Source organism: Triticum aestivum, chromosome 5D (genome assembly GCF_018294505.1).
Source record: "Triticum aestivum cultivar Chinese Spring chromosome 5D, IWGSC CS RefSeq v2.1, whole genome shotgun sequence".
NCBI classification, from domain to species: domain Eukaryota; kingdom Viridiplantae; phylum Streptophyta; class Magnoliopsida; order Poales; family Poaceae; genus Triticum; species Triticum aestivum.
Window position 1 is genome coordinate 70,853,412 of NC_057808.1, and position 10,091 is coordinate 70,863,502.

Sequence of the window (10,091 nt, forward strand, 5' to 3'; positions counted from 1 at the left end):
CGTTCGGGGCTTCCCGCGGCGGTGGCGACTGGGCGGCTCCGGCGCGGCTCCTTCGGCGGCGTCGGCGGGCGTCGGGGTGGGGGAAATGGGGTGAGGGAGGGCGGCGGGGTCGGGCGGTACTTATAGAGGGGGATGGGGTGCCGTGGGGAAGGGGCAAGGGCGGCGGCGGGACTCGTCCCCGACAGGGACTCGGGCGGCGGCGCTGGCGTGCTCGGGAGGGAGACGGCTCGGGCGGGCTGGGCCGTGCGGCTGGGCTTCGGCCCAGTCGGGCGCTCACGCGTTTTTTAATAATTAATTCCGCCGAACCTAAAAAAAAATCCTAGAAAAATAAATAAAAATCTAAAAATGCCAAAATAAATTTTCACCATCTAATTAAAAAAATTAGAACGAGATGAACATTTTCTTGGCCCTAAAAATGCAGTTTTGAAAACGTGCAGTTTTTCTAATGCAAGTAAAGTTGTAAATAAAATCCGAATAAAATCAAATATTTGATTTTAATATTTTTCCTCCAATATTTCAATTATTTTGGAGAAGTCATATTTTCTCCTCTCATATATTTTAATAAGAAATATTTTTCAGAGAGAAAAATAAATAAAACCAAAATCCTCGTTTCACTGTTTGATAAAAATCAAATATGAAAACCGGGAAAATCTCCAACTCTCTCCTAGGGTCCTTGAGTTGCTTAGGATTTCGAGGATTGCGAATGAGGAAGCAATAAAATATGACATGCATGATGACCTAATGTATAACATTCCAAATTGGAAATTTGGGATGTTACAAATGTAGGCATGTATTCCGAATATAGTCATACATGCTTATGGAAAAGAACTTGCATGACAACTTTTGTCCTACCCTCCCGTAGCAGCGGGGTCCTATTGGAAACTAAGGGATATTAAGGCCTCCTTTTAATAGAGTACCGGACCAAAGCATTAACACATAGTGAATACGTGAACTCCTCAAACTACGGTCATCACCGGGAGTGGTCCCAATTATTGTCACTTCGGGGTTGCCGGATCATAACACATAGTAGGTGACTATTGACTTGCAAGATAGGATCAAGAACTCACATATATTCATGAAAACATAATAGGTTCAGATCTGAAATCATGGCACTCGGGCCCTAGTGACAAGCATTAAGCATAGCAAAGTCATAGCAACATCAATCTCAGAACATAGTGGATACTAGGGATCAAACCCTAACAAAACTAACTCGATTACATGATAAATCTCATCCAACCCATCACCGTCCAGCAAGCCTACGTTGGAATTACTCACGCACGACGGTGAGCATCATGACATTGGTGATGGAGGAAGGTTGATGATGACGACAGCGACAAATTCCCCTCTCCGGAGCCCCGAACGGACTCTAGATCAGCCTCCTGAGAGAGATTAGGGCTTGGCGGCGGTTCCGTATCATAGAACGTGATAAATCCTTCCCTCTGATTTTTTCTCCCCGAACGTGAATATATAGAGTTGGAGTTGAGGTCGGTGGAGCACCAGGGGGCCCACGAGACAGGGGCCGCGCCCAGGGGGGCAGGCGCGCCCCCACCCTCATGGACAGGGTGTGGGCCCCGTGGTCTTGATTCTTTCGCCAGTATTTTTTATAAATTCCTAAAATATTCTCCGTGAAGTTTCAGGTCATTCCGAGAACTTTTTTTTTGCACAAAAATAACACCATGGCAATTCTGCTGAAAACAGCGTCAGTCCGAGTTAGTTCCATTCAAATTATGCAAGTTAGAGTCCAAAACAAGGGAAAAAGTGTTTGGAAAAGTAGATACGATGGAGACGTATCAACTCGCCCAAGCTGAAACCTTTGCTTGTCCTCAAGCAATTCAGTTGACAAACTGAAAGTGATAAAGAAAAACTTTTACAAACTCTGTTTGCTCTTGTTGTTGTAAATATGTAAAGCCAGCATTCAAGTTTTCAGCAAAGATTATGAACTAACCATATTCACAATAACACTTAGGTCTCATGTTTACTTCATATCAATGACATAATCAACTAGCGAGCAATAATAGCAAATCTCGGATGACAACACTTTCTCAAAACAATCATAATATGATATAACAAGGTGGTATCTCGCTAGCCCTTTCTGAGATCGCAAAACATAAATGCAGAGCACCTCTGAAGATCAAGGACTGACTAAAAATTGTAATTCATGGTAAAAGAGATCCAGTCATAGTCATACTCAATATAAATTAATAGTAATGGATGCAAATGATCGCAGTGCTCTCCAACTGGTGCTTTTTAATAAGAGGATGACGACTCAACATAAAAGTAAATAGATAGGCCCTTCGCAGAGGGAGGCAGGGATTTGTAGAGGTGCCAGAGCTCGATTTTTGAAATAGAGATAAATAATATTTTGAGTGGTATACTTTCATTGTCAACATAACAACTGAGAGATCTCGATATCTTCCATGCTACATACATTATAGGCGGTTCCCAAGCAGAATGGTAAAGTTTATACTCCCCCACCACCAACAAGCATCAATCCATGGCTTGCCCGAAACAACGGGTGCCTCCAACTAACAACAATCCTGGGGGAGTTTTGTTTGCAATTATTTTGATTTGGTTTGAGCATGGGACTAGGCATCCCGGTGACCAGCCATTTTCTCGTGAGTGAGGAGCGGAGTCCACTCCTCTTGAGAATAACCCGCCTAGCATGGAAGATACAGACAACCCTAGTTGATACATGAGCTATTCGAGCATACAAAACAGAATTTCATTTGAAGGTTTAGAGTTTGGCACATACAAATTTACTTGGAACGGCAGGTACATGCCGCGTATAGGAAGGTATGGTGGACTCATATGGAATAACTTTGGGGTTTATGGAAGTGGATGCACAAGCAGTATTCCCGCTTAGTACAAGTGAAGGATAGAAAAAGACTGGGAAGCGACCAACTAGAGAGCGACAATAGTCATGAACATGCATTAAAATTAATAAACATTGAGTGCAAGCATGAGTAGGATATAATCCACCATTAACATAAATATCGTGGAGGCTACGTTGATTTTGTTTCAACTACATGCGTGAACATGTGCCAAGTCAAGCCACTCGAATCGTTCAAAGGAGGATACCACCCTATCATACCACATCACAACCATTTTAATAGCATGTTGGCACGCAAGGTAGACCATTATAAACTCCTAGCCAATTAAGCATGGCATAAGAACCTATAATCTCTAATTGTCATTGCAAACATGTTTCATTCATAATAAGCTGAATCAGGAACGATGAACTAATCATATTTACAAAAACAAGAGAGGTCGAGTTCATACCAGCTTATCTCATCTCAATTAGTCCATCATATATCGTCATTATTGCCTTTCACTTGCACGACCGAACGGTGTGGATAATAATGATAGTGCATGTGTATTGGACTAAGCTGGAATCTGCAAGCATTTAATTCAAGGGAGAAGACAAGGTAATATAGGCTCTTGGTTAAATCAACAATAATGCATATAAGAGCCACTTCAACATTTTCATCATGGTCTTCTCTTCTCGACCCCCAGAGAAAGAAAAGAAATAAAACTATTTACACGGGAAAGCTCCCAACAAGCAAAAGAAGAACGAGAAATCTTTTTTGGTTTTCTTTTTAATTATTACTACTACAGGCATGGAAAGTAAACTAGCTAAAAGCTACAACTATTTTTTTGGTTTTTTTCTTAAGGTTTTTCAAGCACACAAGAAGAAAGCTTAGAAAAGAAAATAAACTAGCATGGATAGTACAATGAAAAGTATGAGCACCGACAACTAGAATGAGTGTGTGAACATGAATGTAATGTCGGTGAGAAATACGTACTCCCCCAAGCTTAGGCTTTTGGCCTAAGTTGGTCTATGCCCATGGATCGGAGCTACTCTCTCCGGTGTACTGAGGAGGATTCTCGGGGTGCCACTGGTTGGCGATCTCTTCTGGGTCCCACTGATAAACAGACTGCCGATAAGGGTCAAGTGGTGGCTCCGGCTTAGCCTCTGGAGCAGGTGTCGCGCTCAAGTATGCATGAATAGCCTCCAACAAAATGAGGTACTTGCCTGAAAACATGTTAAACAAAGAGGGCGCAGGCAAAGTAATAACCTCACAATAATTTTTATCAAATATCATATTGTACTTAAGCAGTTTCTTCTTATTTTTAACAATAAAATCATGTGCTACCATACTCTTATAATCTAGAAAAACAAAGGGCAGCAACTTTTCTTCTTTCTCATAATGCCTAATAGGTATATTAAAGTGTGCAGCAAGACGCGAAGCGAAGATGCCACTGAAGATGGGGCCCTTTGTACGGTTCAGACTTAACCGTTTAGCAATAATAGCGCCCAAACTGAAAGTTGTGTCACAAAACAAAGCATGGCGCAAAATAACAATATCAGGGGCACTAAGATTTCCACTATTCCCGTGACCAATTAAACATCTACTAGCAAATATTGCAAAGTAACATAGAACAGGAAAATGTATGCTAGTAATCCTTGCACCTGAAACTTTCCTCATTTCCCCTACAGCAATTTCATTAATAAATCCCTCCACATCATTACGGTGTGGTTCCTCTATGCTGCCCTCAAAGGGTAACTTGCAAACCGCACAAAAATCATAAAGTGACATCTCCTTAAACTCATCATATAAATAAAAATCCACCGAAGGTGGTGATCCCCTTGCATGGAAATGAAAATTTTGCACAAAAATATTAGTGAGGAGGAGATACAGTTCGCGTTGGTCGCGGAGGAAGTCTGTGAGGCCTGCATTCTCAGCCAAATGATAAAAATCATCATGAATCCTGGCTGCCTTCAAGAACTCATCACAGGGCCATTCACACGGCTGAACCTCCGCAATGCGAGGGAGATTATATTTGGGCTTCTTATTCTCCTCACTTTGCTTATCCTTCGAGCTTCGGCTCGAAGAGCCCCTCAGGAACCTCTTCATCATTTTCTTTCTCTGAAAAATTCTGAAATTTTTAGTGACTCGAAAATAAAAGTGAATCAAACTCAATAAGATTGATAGCAACTACTCCCACAAGTGCATAGAGACCATATCATGCATTAGAACTACTTGGGACCAAATAAATTTGACATGCAAGCTCAAGAACAGGGTCACCTAAGCAGCCAAAATTTGCAATGAATAAAGCACTAGAACAAAAACTAATTGGACCATTGGAGGAGTCACATACCGAAGAACAATCCCCCAAAGCAGTTTTGTGAGTGGAGCTTTGAGCAAGGAGATCGAAAATCGCAGCAAGATGAGCTAGAACACGAGTTTGAGCTAGGTGGTGATTTTTTCTGGAGGAAGACGAAGTGTGTGGGTGCAGGAATAAGTGGAGGGGGCACTACTAGGAAAAGGGCTATAGATGAAATGGCCACTAATTGCGCACCAGACATGTGGTGCGCCACTACTATATAGCAGTGGTGCACCATGTGCTGGTGCGCCATTAGTGTGAAAGACACTAATGGCGCACCAGACACACGGTGCGCCACTAGTAACATTTTTTTTCCAAACATACTAATGCGCACCAGGGCACAGTGCGCCATTACTAGTTCTAACTAGTAATGGCGCACCAGCCTCATAGTGCGCCACTACTATATTTTTTTTATTTTTATTTTTGCAAAACTACTAATGGCGCACCAGTGTATAGTGCGCCATTACTAGTTTAAATTTTATTATTATTTTTTTGTGAAACTACTAATGGCGCACCACCAGCAGGTGCGCCATTAGTAACCAGGGTTACTAATGGCGCATTTGTAGGTGGTGCGCCATTAGTAACCTGGGACCAGCTAGATATTTTGGACAGCCACACCTACCCACTCACTTTCCCCACTTCATTCTCTCCACCTCCTCCTCCAAGCTTGTCTCAGCTGCCTCCTCCTCCTCACCTCATTTGCACCATAAATTCGTCCAAATTAAGTGGTTAAATTACCTTTTTTGATAGGTAAGTAAGGGGGAAGCTATCTTTATGTTGTTCTCCCTCCAACAACGCGCACATGCACTTTTTATGGCCTAGCTAGATCTATGTATGTTTGTGGTGTTGCATATGTTTGTGGTGTTGCATATATGTTTGTGTTTGCAGGTACCGGTATTTGAAATGCGATAGTTGCCAATATTTTGCCGGAATGTTGATTCATTTCCGTTTCGGCGAGAATTTTGGCACTATGCATTCTTTTTGGTCCTATTTTTAGGGAAAGTCATGCCAAATTTTTTCTTGGTTCTAAAATATCGTTTTGCTCTACCCTGCAGGCAACCATGGTCCGCACGATGACCGAAGGCATCATGAATAGGTTTTTGAGCTCCGCGAAGGCCGAGATGCTTCAAAAGAACGAGACGGAGATAAGATGTCCGTGTCGAAGATGCAAGCTGAAGAGCCTTATTGCGGACCCGGATTCCGGGCAGGTGCGGGACCACCTGCTCTTGCGTGGTTTCATGGATGGCTATCGGTGGCAAGGTGATGAAGATGACTATGAAGTCGTCCATGGGGGCCGGGCAAGAAATGAGGAAGGGCAGCAAGACAACCACCGTGGCTCGGTCAGGCGAGAAGACGAAGAATCTCCAGGACATGATCACGACGGTGATGCTGTACATAGTCATCATGTAGAACATGCCGGACATGATGATGAGGAAGATGCCGGAGCAGACGAAGGGCATGATCATGAAGATGAAGATGCCGACGGAGCAGACGACGATGGACCATCGATGGGCTGGGTGCAGGACCCCCATATTCAAGAGCTGCTTCTCAAGTAGACGGATAACGCAAGAGCTGCCGCCCGAGAGAAAGCCAAGCTGGATCAACTGGAGATAGACGCGGTTACTCCATTGTATGAAGGATGCAGGCCCGAGGATACCCGCCTGAAAGTAACGCTCATGGCTCTGGAGATGAAGGTAAAACATAAAATGACCGACGCATGCTTCGACGAGAACATGTCATTCTGGCACGAACGTCTTCCCAAGGGGAACAAGTGCCCGACCAGTTTCGAGGAGGCGAAGAAAATCGTGTGTCCTCTGGATTTACCGCACGTGAAATACCATGTGTGCATGAACAATTGCATCATTTATCGGGACGAGCACGCGGAGTCTACCATATGTCCGGTGTGCGGCGTCACTCGATACAAGAAGAGGAAGAAAGCTCCTCGAAAAGTGGTGTGGTACTTTTCGATCACTCCTCGTCTGCAGCGGTATTTCGCGGACCCTAAGGTAGCAAAGCTCCTGCGTTGGCACGCGGATAGGGAGGAGAAGAAGCGAGAAGATGACGCAAATGATCCGGAGATAAATAAAAAAGACAAGATGTTGAGTCACCCTAAGGATGGGAGCCAGTGGCAAGCGTTGAACTTCGAACACCCAGAATTTGGGAAGGATCCAAGGAACATCGTGCTGGGCGCGAGCACCGATGGAGTCAATCCGTTTGGCAGCCAGAGAAGCACACATAGCACCTGGCTTGTGTTTGTGTGGATGTACAACCTTGCCCCCTGGTTGTGCATGACGAGGAAGTACATTCACATGAGTATGCTAATTGAAGGGCCGAAACAACCAGGGAACGACATCAATCTGTATCTGGGGCTGCTGAAAGAGGAGCTAGACACGCTGTGGAAAACGCCAGCCAATACGTGGGACGCCGCAGAGAAAGAATATTTCCCTATGAGAGCCGCACTGCTCATGACGGTGCATGACTATCTCGGTTACAGATATCTCGCGGGGCAGGTGGTCCACGGATTTTCTGGATGCGTCAGGTGCATGGATGACACAACGTATCGCCAGCTAGATGGAGATCCCGGGTCTTCGAAAACCGTGTTCATGGGACATCGAAGGTGGCTTCACGACGATGACCCGTGGAGGAAACGCAAGGATCTGTTCGATGGTGAAACCGAACCCCGAAGACGCCCGCGTACGAGGAGCGGCGAGCAAATAGATGAGCTATTGAAAAATTGGAAAGATTGCCCACTACCGGGAAAGAAGCAAAAGGCGCCAGAGCCGGGAAAGAAGCGAAAGGCGCCAGAGCCGCTGCTGAAGGTATGGAAAACAAGGTCTGTTTTCTTGGACTTGCCGTACTGGAAGATCCACCGTGTGCCTCACAGCCTTGATGTCATGCATATCACGAAGAACGTGTGCAAGAGTCTGCTAGGTACCCTGCTCAACATGACAGAGAGGACCAAAGATGGGCCGAAAGCAAGGGCAGACTTGAAATCAATGGGCATCAGGGAGGAGCTTCACGCTAATGATGATGATGATGAGGCGAAGTAGGACACGGAAAGTCGTCGCAAAGGCAAAAAGGCCAAGAAGACTGGAAATGACTTCCCTCGCGCGTGCTTCACTCTAAGTCAGGAGGAGATCGATCAGTTTTTCACCTGCCTCATAGGAGTAAAACTTCCTTACGGTTACGCGGGGAAGATAAGCAGATACCTAGACTCAACGAAGCAGAAGTTCAGCGGGATGAAGTCTCACGACTGTCACGTGCTGATGACGCAGATACTTCCAGTTGCAATCCGTGGGATCATGGACGCGCACGTCCGTGAAATGCTATTTGGCCTATGCAACTTTTTCGACATCATCTCTCGGAAGTCGGTTGGCGTGAGGCAACTCAGAAGGCTACAGGAAGAGATCATGGTGATACTATGCGAGCTTGAGATGTACTTCTCGCCCGCATTCTTCGATGTTATGGTGCATCTGCTGGTCCATATCGTGGAGGATATCATCCAACTCGGGCCGACGTTCCTGCACAGCATGATGCCGTTCGAAAGGATGAATGGTGTCATCAAAGGATACGTTCGCAACATGTCACGTCCAGAGGGAAGCATAGCCAGGGGCTTTCTGACCGAAGAGTGCATCTCCTACTGCACGAATTATCTAGGCATCAAGAACCCCGTTGGTCTGCCCATCAACAGGCACCTCGGCAGGCTCGCTGGATGGGGTCACCGTGAGGGTCGCCGCGAAATGCATGTCGACTTCGAGGGTCGACTCGCCGACTTTGAAAGAGCAAACCTAGTCGCGCTACAACACATAGACGTGGTCGATCCTTGGGTGGTAGAGCACAAAACCTTTATTGAGAAGACGTACAATGACCAAGGCCAACAGAGGACGGACGGAGATATAATCAAAGAGCACAACTCATGTTTCACGCGTTGGTTCAAGCAGAAGCTTCTGTCGTACCCTTTACATGAGGATTCTTCCGCGGAAGAACAACTCATATTCGCCTTGTCACAGGGCGCCGAGCACAACCTGATGACGTATGAGGCGTACGATATCAACGGCTACACATTCTACACCGAGGACAAGGACATGAAGAGCGATGGTTATCAGAACTCCAGGGTAACGATGGAATCCTACACCGATAACGACAAGGACAGATACTACGGAAGGATCGAGGAGATCTGGGAGCTGAGCTACGCTGGAGAGAAGGTCCCGATGTTCCGTGTCAGATGGGCCAAGAGCGTCATAAAAGAAGACCGGTATTTCACCACCATGGTTATACCCGAAGCCAAATCCAAGACCGCAGGCGCGAACGTCAACGCGAAAAATGAGCCATGGGTACTGGCTTCCCAAGTGGACCAATGCTTCTTCATTACCGACCCGTCAAAGCCCAGTCGTGTTGTCGTGAGGAGAGGCAAAAGGAAGATCATCGGAATGGATGGAGTCGCCAATGAGCAAGACTTTGACAAGTACGGCGACCCGAAGATGGAACATGACGACGACGATGAAGTATCAGCATACACCACAAGAAGAAGCAGGACCACCCTACCTAAAGGACGTCCGTTCAAGAGAAGAACTCCATTTACGAAAAATAAGGGCAAGCAGATTGTGAACAGATAGCTAGCTAAGATCGATTGTATTTAAATTGTAGCCTTCATTTCTCGATTGTATTTCATGGGCACTTTTTGAACTCATGAATATTTTTAAATTTCATGGACACTCGATCTCGATCCCCCTCCATCTCGATCGCTATCCCACCTTGCCAGATCCGGTCCCCCTCGCCGCCGAGCACCCCCCGCACCCTCTACCCCGCTCCACAGGCTGCCGCCGCCGAGCACCCCCCGCACCCTCTACCCCGCTCCACAGGCTGCCGCCGCCGACCCACCGCACCCTCCCCCGCTCCACCGCCGCCGACGACCCACCGCACCC